Source organism: Mustela putorius, unplaced genomic scaffold (genome assembly GCF_011764305.1).
Source record: "Mustela putorius furo isolate JIRA1106 unplaced genomic scaffold, ASM1176430v1.1 tig00000129_pilon_pilon_pilon, whole genome shotgun sequence".
NCBI classification, from domain to species: Eukaryota; Metazoa; Chordata; class Mammalia; order Carnivora; family Mustelidae; genus Mustela; species Mustela putorius.
The window spans coordinates 10,030,881-10,045,979 of record NW_025421290.1 but is presented as its reverse complement, the minus strand read 5'-3'; the positions used below and the strand labels follow the sequence as shown (position 1 = coordinate 10,045,979).

General features: G+C 40.7%; 1 pseudogene; it reads left to right on the top strand.

Moving 5' to 3' along the window:
- The first annotated feature begins 13,870 nt into the window (after nucleotides 1-13,870).
- On the top strand, nucleotides 13,871-14,714 carry LOC101685237 (annotated as a pseudogene).
- Nucleotides 14,715-15,099: the final 385 nt, after the last annotated feature.

Here is a 15,099-nt window from a genome sequence, read left to right as displayed (position 1 = left end):
CCCAATGTTCATAGCAGCAATGTTCACAATAGCCACATTATGAAAGAGGACAAGATGTCCATCAACAGATGAATGGATAAAGAAGAGGTGGTGTAAATATGTATACAATGGAATATTACTCAACCATCAGAAAAGATGAATACTTACCATTTACATCCGTGTGGATAGAACTTGAGGGTATTTTGCTAAGGGAAATAAGTCAATTGGAGAAAGACAGTTATCATATGGTTTCACTCATGTGGAATATAAGATACAGTGCAGAAGACTACAAGGAAAGGGAGGGAAAACAGTGGGAAGAAATCAGAGTAGGAAACAAACTATGAGAGACTCTTAGCTATGGGAATCAAACTGAGGGTTGTTAAAGAGGAATTGGGTGGGGAAATGGGAAAATTGGGTGATGTGCATTAAGAAGGATACATGATATGATGAGCACTGGGTGTTCTACGCAACACAGTTGCTGAACACTATCTCTGAAACCAGTGATGTACTATATATTGGCTAATTGAATTTAAATTTTGAAAAAAAGAAAGAAAAATGAATTCAGTATTGAAAACATACACTTTGTCTTAGTATACATAGTAACTGGAAGAAACGACCTTTAAATTTAAAGCCTCTTTGATACCTGACTCCATGATTTTATAAGGACTTTTGTTAAATAATTGAATTTGTAATCACAGAACCTGGTTTTGCCCCCTAGCTGTGCTCCTTCCTAGCTGTGTGACTTTGGACAAGTCACTTTACTTCTCAGAGTTTTAGGTTCCTCCATGATTACAGCAGATAAGAGTACTTAGCTTTAAGCATTAGTGTGAAAATTAAATGAGATTGTGTGTGTGTGTGTGTGTGTGTGTGTGTTTAAAGTAATCTCTACACCCAACATGGGGCTTGAACTCACATCTCCAAGATCAAGAGTCACATGCTCTACTAATTGAGCCAGCCAGGTGCCCTGAGATTATGTATTTTTAAATATTCTGAAATAAGATGGTAATAATGTTATTATAGACTAACCAACCACCTTATGACAGGTTCTTACAATATGAATATTAAACCATGTGTTGTTTAAACTAAATTATATCTGAAGTATAAATATGATATCAGCTGCTTTTTATATACTGCTTAAAATTGCTAATTCTAACAACAGTTGAGTGAGACATAATTATGCCCATTTTACGGTTGAGAAAGCTGTCTCCAGAAGTCAAGTAACCTGCTTAGGTCAAATGGCTCGTTAGTGGCAGAGCTGAATCTGAAATTCCCAAATCCAAGCTTCTTCCACTCTAACCCTGACATGCCAGTAGGCTAGTGGATAAACTGCTTGAACAGTGTTAAAAAAGAGAGAGCTGATATCTCTCCTTTCACCTCAGGCCAAACCACTCCTACCCCTACCCATTAGGCAGAAATGGTTCTTTTCCCTTAAAAAAAAAAAAAAAAAGTTACGTACAATTCAACATTCTTCCTCAAACATTGACTTCACAGTTAAAATGTTTAGTAAACCCCCCCTCCCCAATGTAATCCTTCTGTTAGTCTAACCTCCATCTTGGACACCTTTTTAATTACACATTCATTGTTAAAATACACTTGGCAAAGAAAAATAAATAAATAGAAAGAAGCAAAATAAGTAAGTAAATAAATAAGTTTATTACCTATACAGCTATAGAGTTACCAGAGGTAACATTTTAAAATTTTTGCCATTTTTAAAAATCTGTGCACATTTTTATCATAAGCAGGATTATAAATGCCAAATGAAGTAACATATGCAAAAATTTTAGATAACGTTCTGTTTTTTATCATCTATTCTTTCTGACTTTAACTCAGGAAGCTGGCAGGACTGCTACATATTAAAGAGACAGAACAAAGAAATGTGATAAGTTACCCTTGATTGGATCATCATGCAAAGAATGTTATGAAAGACATTTGGGGTACAAATTGGGGTTATCTGAATATGGAATGAGTATTGGATAATACTAGAGGATGACTGCTAATTTTCTGGTGCGTAGCAATATATGTGATGGCAATAAATAAACATGTCTGATCCCTTTATTTTTCAGAAACACCTGTTGAAGTATTTAGATGAAAAATCATGATGTCTATAACATACTTTCAAATGATTCCCCAAAATTATATATAAATAAAGGAAATATGGGGAAATGTCAACAACTGTTGAGTCTAAGAGGTAGGCATGCAGGTGTATATTACACTGTTTTTCAAATTTTCTGTACATCTGAAATTTTTCCACAATAAAACACTGAAGAAAAAAATCCAAAAGAAACATATGTTTGTTAATAGGAAATTTGCAGAAAACACAAAAATGTAAGGACCAAAGTCAGTGTGGTTTTAAACCTTTTCTTGAATCTTCTGATACATTTCTTTGTAAGTACTTGAAGACTTTAGGAAAATGACCCTCACAGTGTTCTCCTTTCTCTAATCCAATTACTACCCGTCTTACGTTTCAGTTCTCGCCTCATCTTTGGGGTCCTCTCTTAACATTTTAATGGCACCCTAACAACCGATGCTACACTTTTACTAATCAGAGATCTAAATAATGCTCAAGGTCAAAGAAGATTAACTTTTCTTTCTTGAGTCTTCCCATGACAAGGGTCACTTGTTTGGTAGGTTTCACCTGTTCATTAGTATTAGCTATTTAATAAGGTCTAAAGAAAAAAAGTGGTCAACACGCAGGCTGCTTAGTGTCACATTAAACAAAACAAAACACAACAACAACAAAAACTAAACAAAACTCTCTTTCACACTATTGTCTACAAGTGTTATCCTAACCAGCCATGTTGCAAGGATGAACCATGGCCTGAGGACTCAGGCAAGAGAACATGGACATTTCGGCATAAACCATCACCACTCCTACTCAAATAATTCTTAAGAGTGTGACCTGTTGAGGCCAGATCAAATCAAACAAAATAAGCAATATTTGCAACATGTATAGCATCACATTAGGTATTTAAATATAAAATGTACATCTAAAAATTTTTGTTGCCAGGGGCACCTGGGTGGCACAGTCATTTAAGTGTCCAAGTGTCCCGTGCTCAGAGGGAAGAGGCAGGGAGAGAGAGGGGGAAGCAGACTCCCCACTGAACAGGGAGACCAATGCAGGACTCCATCCCAGGACCCCAGGATCATGACCTGAACCAAAGGCAGACACTTAACCAACTGAGCCATTGAGGTGCCCCTGTTTGGGAAACTTTGTACTTATGAGACAAGGTAAACAGATTGCAAACTCCATTATAAATAATCATCCTGTGAAGGCTGTAGAATAATTCCTCTGGATGCTGACTCATACACAGAACTCTGAATGTCAGCTCTCCTGGCCTCGTCAGGGACCTTATTTAATCAGCAATACCCTTTCTGTCTGTTTCTTCACTCTTTCCCTCTCTGTCAGCCATCCATGCATTCAGGGCTCTCTCCACTCAAATGGAGGGAGAAGAGACATTCCTTCAAACTCTAGACTACCCCATTTCTTCCAATGCCAGGTTTTTTATTGGTTGGTTGATTGCTTGGTTAAGAGACAACTTACTTGACTCTATTCTCACTATTCATTCACTTACTCCTTATACTACAGCAATCTGTGACCACAACTGGTTTCTGAAACACTTCTCATCAATGATTCCTCCCCTGCTAACCTCTCTTTGTCACTTGACACCACTGATTACTTCTGGAAATGCTCTTTACTTGACTTCAGGGACCATACCAACATAGCTCTTTTGCCTCTTCTTCTCTGTAGCCTGAAGCTCCTTCTCAGTCTCCTTTTGAGTTTCTCTTCTCTGTCCCTTTCCTTTTGCTGTCCCTCAGGGTTCCAGCCTGGTCCCTTTGTTTTCTCATTTTGCAGTTCCTCCCTTGGATTACAGTATAATCTGTATTCCCGAGAGAGGGCCAAGTTGGTACATTTTTGCAACCCCTGCCACTATGGAAGAGGCAACTGTATTAGTTCACATTCTCCAGAGAAATAGAACCAATAGGTTATAATATATATTGAGAAAGAGAAAGAGAGAGAGAGAGATTTAAGGAATTCATGATTCCTTAACTTCTGTAGTTCTAGAAACTAGCAAGTCCAAAATATTATGGGTGAGCAGGCAGGATGAGGACTCAGAGAAGAGCCAATGTTGCAGTTCAAGTCCCAAAGTAGGCTACTGGGAGGACTCCTATTCTCCCAGGGAGGTCAGGCTTTCTCCAGTAAGACCTTTAGCTGGTTAGGTGAGGCTAGCCACTTTATGAAGGACAATTAGCTTTACCCCAAATCTGCTGATTTGTATGTTAATTCCATCTAAAAACTATTTTCATAGAATCACCTAGAATAATGTTTGACCAAATATTTGGATACTGTGGCTTAGTCGAGTTGATACCTAAAAAATAGCCGTCCTGAGTAACTTTGGACTCTGAGGCTGATAGATATCACATCTGGGTCTGCTACTCTAATTTACTGAATGATTTAGTTTGCTAACTTCAAGTGGGGCTGAGGACAAGAAAGAACTCCATCCAGGGCTTTTGTGCCCTATCATCAGTTGAACCTTATGACTCAGCAGATTCAATAATGCTGGAGGCATTGTCATCCGCAGAAGATGAGAAAACTGTAGATAGCCTCTGGTAAGTCTCAACAGAAGAATCAGAGTGCAGACATCTAGGTTTTGGGACATACTGAATGCCACTGTGCCCTAATCAAGTTCAAGTACCTGACCATGAAATGACACCAAGTGACCAGGTGACCTGAGCTGCCCATTATAAATTAGATGTAATCCAACCCATCAACCCATTTTGGGTGAGGGAAAGGATGTTCATCATCAAGCTAGATCTTACATAAGCCATATGTAAGATCTAGCTTGAGCAGTTTCTGAAAGCACAAATGAGTTACACAAACGTGCTGTCTACTCCAGTGCCACCTCTGCTTCATTCACACCTATAGTCTCATATGAAATTCCACTTGATCGAGGAAGCAAAAAATTTGAGTCTGGCTTAGAGATGCAACTACATGATATGTGAGCACCAGCTGAAAGTCAACTGTTGCAGAATCATAACCCCATTCAAGGGTGGCCCTGAAGGATGATAGGAAAGATAAATCTTCCGAGTGGACAGGAAATCAAGCCATACATTTGGTGTGCACTTTGCCTGAAGGAGAGATGCTTATGTATTTAGGTCTACACAGATTCATGGGTGAAGGTTAGTGACCTAGAAGGTGCAAGATTGAAGAACTAATAACAAGGAGGTTTGGGAGAGAGGCATGTGGATATGTCTACTTAATAATCGACATAAAATGTAAGGACATTTCTTTTCCATGTCAATGTTCATCGAGGGCACAAGATTGCTGTTCTTTATAATCAAAGGAGCAAGAGGAGCCGTAACTACAGGTATACCAACTCTTTCCTTGCCCAACCTGCAATTTGTTAAATGAGCTCATAAATAAAATGGACACAGTTAGGAGGGATGGAGATTATGCAAGTTTTCAAGCATGGAGACTTCTCGCCAGGACTAATCTAGCTACCACCACTGCTAAGTGCCCAACCTACCAACCAGTAGAAACCTACATGGAACCCTGGTACACAGCACCATACCATGGGTGGAACAGCAGCCATCAGATAGCAGGCTGATTTTTCTTAAACACCTTCCATCATAAAGGAAGCAGTGATTGGCCCTCACTAGAATAGATACTCATTCTAAATGTGGATTTGCTTCCCTGCAGGCAACACTTCTGCCATTATCACCATCTGTGTATTTAGTGAATGCCTATTCACTATCCCAGAATCCCAGACAATATTGTTCTGACAAAAGACCTCATTTCGCAACAAAAAGAGTAAAGCAATGGACTAAGACCCAAGGGATTTACTAGAAATAGCTGACATTACAGAATGGTTGGAATGGCTATCAAAGACCCTGTTTTGGTGACAAATGAGAGACAAAGATGATACCTCGCAACATGAATGTGCTCTTTCTGGAAGTGTAATATATACTCTGAGTCAGCTACCAAAATGTATGGCTTTTTTCCCCATAGATTATATAGGTGCAGAAATGAAGGGGAAGACAGGAGAGGAGCATCTACTTACAAAGTTTTGCTTCTGCTCTCTTCAGATTTAGAAGTCTTAGTTCCCAAAGGAGGAAGGTTTCTCCCAGGAGACCCAACGTGACTCAGTTTGAACTGGAAATTGAGGCTCCCATCTGGCCATTTTGTGTTTTCTCAAGCCACTGAACAAGAGGAGGGCTATACTCTACTGACTATACTGATGGATCTGTACCAAGGGTATCTGACCTCTGCTTAGTTCTCATAACTATGGTGACCAACTTGTGCAAAACAGCCTGAGGTTTTCCCAGTTTTATCACTCAAAGCCTCCTATCCTGAAAAACCCCATGGTCCTAGGCAAACTGGGGCAGATGTTTACCCAACTAACTTGATACATTTAAGGCATTCAGTAAAATTGCTTTAGAGTGGATCTGGTTTATATCAGACTAAATCCATCACTATCCACCCAAATTATATCCTTTTATTGATATATATTTTTAAAGTAGGCTCTGTACTCAACATGGAGCCCAACATGGGGCTTGAACTCACGACCCTGAGATCAAGCTCTGACCTGAGATCAATAGTTGGACATTTAACTGACTGAGCCACCCTGGTGTCCCCAAAGTATATCTTTGATGACACCAAAACTTATTTTGCCTCCCAGGGAGAAATGTTTGATAGGAATATTGGCTTACCCTTCCTTTTGCTCACTTCTCAGAATTATCTTCTGTGGCTTACATGTTTTTGAGGACAGAGTTATGCTTTCTTGGCAAGTTGAAGAGAAAGTCTTGGAAGTCAGGTGCTTCAGCTCAGTTATGCTCTTCACTCATGTTTTCCCATATTTTCTAGGGCATGGATGTAATACTTTGATCTTTATCTTTTTTTGTGAATTCTCATTGATCTAATTTTTCAGGACTATGGAAAATTTATGTTAGATCTAGAAGAAACCACAGAAATCATCTCATCCCCCAAGACTTTTGTGTTCATTTACAATTTTCTGTTATTTAAATTTCTTTATTTTTGTTTTAGTGATTTGTCACGTTCACAAAACATTCATTTCCTTAAGCGACCAAAAATTTTACTTATACATTTAATCCAGTGAGTAACCTATTTTTTGCATGTAAAATGATTGTGAGCTCTGACTTTCAAAACCTAGAAAAAGCTCAGTGTTTTTTAGCATCTCATCAAAAATCACAACTCAATGAGGGTTTGTTGATGAGGGACCCTAGTCTTCTAAGTATTGCACATCAGTCTCATTTTCTATTGTGCCTGAGTAATGACATCAGTGATTGTCAAAAGATCTGTTTGCAGATGGACTTGCCTTACAGCACCAATCACAGAGTAGAACTCAATCTTAAGATGTATTTCATTTCAGGTCAGCAAAAACTAAGGTAAAACAATAGCCTCCCACAAAACCTCCATTGGTGCTACTCTCCACCAAATAATGGGTAAATAGATCATTAGTTCTGTATTATGTTCTTACGAATCAGTTCTAATAGTTCAATGACAACAATAAAGAAGAGCAGAATATGCAGAAACAACGAACTGAATTTAAACACTGACCAAGATGTAGTCATCATTCTTAAAAGCTCATGCAAGGATTTATCAGAATCCACTTGCTATGAAATTGCCAGGAAAGAAAGGAGATTCCTACAGTTAACTAAAAGCCTCAGAAAGGGATTTTTTTAAACCATGTTTTTCCTTCTTTGACTTTAAAACTCACTCTTTTATTACTTTATTTCCTCACTTTGAGTGCATTGAGACTGTTATGGGAGATCTGAATTCCCGCTGGTGCAGGAGGTTGAAAGAAACCAAGATGACAAGAGCAGGAGGGTCAACAGCACCAAACTCCTTTCAGCTCCTAGTCTGACAGTAGAGGATACAATGTCAAGATTGGTAAAAAACCCAGATCCAAGCATGAATAATGCCCCCCCCCCAATCTATAAATACTTTTGTGAAAAGTTATTTAATATTGGGAAAAGAGAAATAATGGATATCTCTGAAAGAAAAAAAATTGTTTTGGGCACTTGGGTGGCTCAGTCGGTTGACTGTCTGCCTTGGGCTCAGATCATGATTACAGGGTCCTGGGATCAAATCCTAATTCGGCCTCCCTGCTCAGCGGGGTGTCAGCTTCTCCCTCTGCTTCTCCCTCTGCTCCTCCCCCTGCTCATGCACGTGTGCACACACTCTCACTTTCTCTCACTTAAATAAATCTTAAAAAAAGGAAAAAAAAGAAAAAATGTTTGGTTTAAAAGGAGTTCAAGTCAGGAGCTGAAGCATTATACAACAGCTTCTGGTTTGAATGATCCCTCAACTCTGTCCCTATTTCTTCGCATAAATCCTGTCGTTAATCTGGTCTCATCAAGCTGTAGGAGTGTACTGTAAGTGGCAAACTATTCTCAAAGGGCTCCAGAGCAGAGACCAAGTCTAGGATACAGCCGTAAGATCCTTTATTTAGAAGTCAAGGAGACTTAAGGCAGTGCCTCATAGATCCTGCAGACAGACAGAAAGGCTTCTAAGGATTTTAAGAATGTGTCTCACAGACTTTCTTTGTTGCAGCAACAAGGCTTCTAAGGATCTAAGGTCATGGTCGGTCCCACAGCGGTTTTACAGAGTCCAAGATAGAGGAAAGCTTATTTCAAAGAGATTTGTGAGTCTGACTTCTATACCACGGAATGGGTTATAAATGGACACTCGGGAACGCCATAAAGTTTTAAAAGTAATTATATCGGCATGATCTGAAAAAGACAGATGTACAGCACCTGCATGCTTTTACCAACATTTCTCAAAAGTACAGTCCACAAATTACTTGTGATCTACATTAGACCTGATTGAAGGGGGGTGGGGGCGGGGGAATCAGTGTTTTTACCAGGTAATACCATGGATGTTAAAGTTAGATACCCACCTCAAGCGGACCTATTTACTCATTCCTAAACATACTGCTCCTTGTGGCATTCCCTTCCGTTCTCTAATGTTGGGACACCACTGCCTTCCATTCCTCACATTATATTCATAGTTTAAATTTATGCATTCTGGCCTTTCAGTAAATAGCAGTGGATCAATCGGACAAGGGGAAGGTGAAGCCTCGTTCACATGAGATGCACAAAAATTAATTTGAAATGGATTGTAGCCCTAGATATGAAAAGTAAAATAATGTTTTTCAGGAAAACCTAGGAGAATATCTTCATAATCTTAAGGTATAAAATATAAAATAAGAAAAAAAAGTATAAGTATGAAACAAAAAAAGTTGTACTTAATTAAAATTAGGACTTTCTCTTAGACAAAAAAACACCACTAAAAGAAGGAAATGCAGGGTAAAGCTGGGGGAAAAACTTGCAATACACGTATCCAACCAAGTATTTATATTTAGGTAAAGAACTCCTACAACTCTAAAAGATGACAGATATCCTATTTTATTATAGCTATTCACGGATATGAAGTGTTATCTCTTTGTGTTTTGATTTGCATTCCCTAATAATTATTGATGTTAATCATCTTTTTTTTTTAACTAAGCTCTACACCCAATATGGGGTTTGAACTCATGACCCTGAGATCAAGAGTTGCATACTTTACCCACTGAGCCAGCCAGGAGCCCTGGGTACCTTTTTATATACCTGTTGGCCATTTGTATATGTTCTTTGGAGAAATGTCTGTTTAAGGCCTTTGTGCATTTTAATGTAGATTATTCATGGTTTTGGGGTTTTGTTTTGTTTTGTTTTTACTGTTGAGTTCTATTTTCAGAAGTCTTAATATTCTAAAAACATTTGTACCCAAAAAAGTTTGTACTTTCCAAAGAGATCTACAGAGTCAATGCTATCCCCATCAAAATTCAATGACTTTTTCTTTACTGAAATAGAGGAAATAATCCTAAAATTCATAGGGAACCACAAAAGACACAAATTAGTCAAAGTAATCTTGAGAAAGAAGAACAAAAATGAAGATATTCATACTTCCCAATTTCAGAGTGCCTGGATGGCTCAGTCAGGTAAGCAGCTATCTTCAGTTCAGATCATGATCTCAAGGGTCCCAGGATTGAGCCCCATGCCTAGCAGGGAGTCTGCTTCTCCATCTCTCTCTGCCCCTCCCCCTGCTTGTGCTCTGTCCTTCTCTCAGATAAATAAAATCTTTAAAAAACAAAACAAAACACAAACCCTTCCTGATTTCAAAACATATTACAGGTTATAGTAATTAAAACAGTATTATACTGGCATAAAGATAGACATATAGACCAATGGAATGGAATAGAAAGCCCCAAAACAAACCCATACATATATGATCAATTGATCTTTGACAATAGTGCTGAGAATACACAAGAGAAAAAAGACAATCTTTTCAGTAAATGGTGCTGAGAAAACTGGACATCCATGTGCAAAAAAACGAAATTGGGTCCCTACTTTACAACATACACTAAGATCAACTCAAAACAGGTTAAAGACTTGGGGTGCCTGGGTGGCTCAGTCCATTAAGTGCCCAGCTCTTGATTTTGGCTAAGCCATGATATCAAGCTCCATGTTAGGCTCCACACTGGGCATGGATCCTGCTTAAGATTTGCTCTCCTTTTTCCTCCATCCCTCTTCCAACCCCACTCTCCCTGCCCCCAAAGAGGGTTAAAGACTTAAATTTAAGATGTGAAACTGTAAAACTTCTAGGGAAAAGTATAAGAGAAAAGCTCCTTGACATTGGCCTTGGTAATGACTTCTTGGATATCATACCAAAAGCACAGGCAGCAAGAGCAGAAATTGACAAGTAGGACTACATCAAACTGAAAAGCTTCTGCACAGCAAAGGAAGCAATCAACAGACTGAAAAGACAACCTACAAAATGGGAGAAAATATTTGCAAACCATGTATCTGAAGGGAGGTTAATTTTTTTCTAGAGAGTTTATTTATTTGAGAGAGAGAAAGAAAGAGAGAGAGAGAGAGCACAAGCAGTGGGGAGGGGTAGAGAGAAAGGGAAAAGCAGACTTCCCACCGAGCAGGGAGCCCAATGCCCCAAAAGAGGGGATCAATTTTTAAACAACAATTTTAAGTCTTATTTGAGGCCTTATTGAAAAGTCACAACAGACACATGAAGGGTCTTCTCCTTGTAAGTGGTGCAAGTGCATCCAGAACAACATGGCGCCTACATCATGGACCCAACCTTCCACTAACTGCTCAGGGTCATCATGTTCTTGTTGGTGGAGTCCCCTGTGACCCCATACACCCAGATCTCTGACCTGGGATGAGATCCAAGAGGTAGGACCACAGTGGGGAAGGGGAGAAATAACAGAGGGAGCCCTTGACTTTGAGGTGTGAAAAAAAGGGAACCATCCATACTCTGCTCTCATGCACAAACAGCTCAGTGCATTCTAGAACTGTCATTCCAAAAATCAAACAGAAGCCTTTGTTTGGAGATGGGCTCATTAGATATCAGCTCGAAGCCCCTTCTGCCTGTTCTTCCCTCAAAAGTCCCATAGTGCATGGCCCCAGGCCCATTGTTCTGCATCATGGTTGTTTTGGGGTTTTGTTGTTGTTGGTGGTGGTGGTTTTTTTAATCATATTGAAGGATGATGCTGAACAACACTACCCAAAAGTGTGAGTGTGGCTGGAAAGATTAATGAAAGGTTTGTATTTTGGTTTGTGGCTTTGGTCACTGCTTGCCTCTCAAGCTGCCTGTTTCAGTTCAAATGAAGCAGCGCTTCTCGGCTGGTGTGTGCCAGCATGCTGTTCGCACAGTTGTCGCCCTCCATCCATCACGGCTCAACTTACCCCACTTCAAGTCCCAGGTCAGCACTTCCTGATTGCATTCCTTGTCTCCGTCATGCTTTGAGCTGCCCTACTTCTAGCCATTCATCACCCAGCAATTGTTGCTGTTAGCGGTCTCTCTCACATGACCAGTCCTGCGAAGTGTGCCAGAGGGGAGTGCCAGCGGGCTGCTGCAAGCCGGAGGTTGTACGGGCTTTGTTAGTGATCATATCATAGAGAAATGTCCCTAGCAAAATCTGTGTTGAAGCTCAATGAAACACCCAAGGACATCGAAAGCCTACCTCCTCTCCAAAGTTAGAATGCATCTGTGATTCCAGGCTTGGGGGACAGCGTGGATTAGAACTTAAGCAGATAGGGCTTTTGGCCACACACTTGAGAAAATGCTTTAGTTCTACTCAGTTACCTTAGTCTTGGGGTCATTGCAAGAACAGAGTTAATTTGGGACGCCTGGGTAGCTCAGTGGGTTAAGCCTCTGCCTTCCGCTCAGGTCATGATCCCAGGGTCCTGGGATGGAGCCCAGCATCAGGCTCTCTGCTCAGCAGGGAGCCTTCTTTTTCCCCCACTCTCTGTGCCTGCCTCTCTGCCTACTTGTGATCTCTGTCAAATAAATGATTTTTTTTTTAAATCTTTAAAAAAAAAAAGAAAAAAAGAACGGAGTTAATTTATGCAAAGCGACTGGAACAATGCCTGTCACGTGAAGAGTCCTGTAAGCGTTTGCTGTTGCTCTTTTTCTGCTCACTCTACTTCATCTGCTTAGGTTGGCAACTTCAGATCATTTATTTATTCTTTCAATCAATATTTACTGAGTACCTATGATGTTCCAGGGACTGTGGACAGTGATCCATTTCCTTTGTGGTAAGCCTCGGCATGATCATCTGGAAACCCCTTTTTACTTACAGCTCTGCAACTATGGGAACAGTAAGACCTCAGAGAAGAAACTGCTGACCAGTTTTCCCAGCCAGACAGATCCCTAGGCAGCTTCTCGATTCCCATGCTCCCAGAATAGCCTAGGAAGAACAGAGGCAGACAGAGACCATGGAAGATACAGCATTGACTTGAACAGTTGCTCTCCTCCTCCTCCCCCCAACTCCCTATTCACCCAGAAAGTCTGACATATTTTCAAGCAGGGGAGGAGGTTGGAGAAAGGAAGGGGTAGATGAAGAGTTGGTGGAGAGGAGTCCTGCAAACAGCTAAGGTTATCTTTCTATCCTGTATGGCAAGACGAAGGCACAAAACAGAATTAAATTGATTTAGAGAAAAGTACTAGGGTAAAGCATATGAAATTGCTGATATTTGACAATTTTTAACTCACAAAACATCAGTTTCATAGGGTTCACCCTGTAAAAGATGGAGTATTTAAAAAAAAAAGATGGAGTATTTCTTGGGCTTTGAGTTTTTTAAAGTCATATCTGCCACACCTGTTTTAAATTATCTTAGAAGGGCTCAGGTATAAGAAATCATCATCATGAGAATTGGGTCTCACGTTGAAACATGAAGACAAATTTTGGTCACCTGTGTTAGAAATTGGATGAATGAGTTCTCAGAAGCCCAGATAATAGCTATCATGTGGAAGGCTTATTATTCTACTCAGTAAACCAGCATCAACTGATTAGATTTCATTCTTTAATTCACTTTCTAGTTGGATCCTAGTAATAACTCATTCACAAAATGGGCTTATTAAAAATAAAAAGCTCAGAAAGATTTAGGGATCTCTAGAACTTCTCAGGGACCAGGGTAAACGGTGGGCTGTATTCCTTGCCAATTTCTTTATCCTTATCAAATCTTTAGGTATATTCCATCTTGTTGAACCCAGAGTTTAGATTACATTTTTTAGAAGGTGACCTCTTACACCACCAAGATTATAAACATTCTAACTAAACTGAACAACAAAACATGTTTCACACAGCTTAAAAACAGGTTTACTCAGGCAGTGTTCTGGGAGGTCCCAGGGATCTGTCTTTTGCCTCAACAATGTTTGGTTGGAACAACCCTGGGGCATCCCTTCTACCAGTCTTCAACCAACCTCCAAACTTTCCTCCAGTCACAACCTTGGGAGCCATCATCTCGGCCAACCTCTGCCTCTGGGACCAGCCAGCACCCTATTTTGAGCTTAGCTCCTTATTATGGATCAACCATGAGCTCCCAGATTCATTAGAATTATTCCATTCATATGGAGGCCACCACCATGAGCTGCCTGGTCAACATGCCTCTGCCAGCCTCCTACACCTACCTTTCTCTGGGCTCCTATTTCAACCATGAGGATGTAACTGTGGAGGACGTGGGCCCCTTCTTCCTCAAGCTGGCTGAGGAGAAGCTGGAGGGTGCTGAACATCTCTGAAAGATGCCAAACCAGTGCAGTGACTATGCCCTCCTCGTCCAAGACATGCAGAAACCTTCCCAATTGGAGTGGGGATAAAGCCCATGATGCCATGGAAGCCACCTTGGTCCTGGAGAAGAACTGGAACCAGGCCTTTCTGGAGCTTCATGCCCTGAGTTCTGCCTGTGCAGACCCCCATCTTTCTGACTTCCTGGAGAACCACTTCCTGGGTGAAGAATTGAAATGCATCAAGAAGATGGGGACCACCTGACTCATCTCCGCAGCTTAGCTGCCCCCAGCTGGGCTAGGTTAGGATCTTGTCCAAAGACTCACCCTCAAGCACAACCCTGAGGCCCCGCGGCCTTTAAGGGGCCTCTCTGGCCACCCCATGATGCCAGGGCTTCTGCCCCAGTCTCTCCCTGCAGCCACTAGGCAGCTTTTTAACCACCCTGGAGCCCTCTCCCAAACCACACACCAAATCGAAATAAAGCTTTTTTGCAGGAAAAAAACAAAAAACAAAAAACAAACAGGTATTCTCAATGTCCTAGAAAATTCTCCATCTAGAAATTTACTTGAAGAATATAATGAAAGACATACACAAAGATTTAGGTTTAAAGGCTGTATTAGGAAGAGAACACCTGGCACACTCAAACCAGGGTAATTCACATGGGGTTCATTTACCAAGAAATGGAGGGGCTGTAGGAAAACCACAGGGGATGGTACAGGTACCCAGGGCTGAGGAGGTGCAGAGGAAAAAGGACAAGGGAAGGATTGGTTCTGAGAAAGGGGAAGAAAGGATTGGCCATGTTGAGAACAGTGACCTTCAGTCGAGGAGCACAGCCAGCTCTAGGAGACCTCAGAAGGGGGGAGCCAGGGACTAATACCCTGATTTCAGTCTTGTCCTTGTCTCCAATCTCCTGCAGGACCTTGTGTTGGCTGAACCACACTGGAAACCAGAGGGCAAAGGAACCAGTCAATTTACTCCCTGAAGGAGAGCAGAGCTGAGAAAAGGATGGAAAAAAGTAGAAAGTGGATCTGGTGGAATA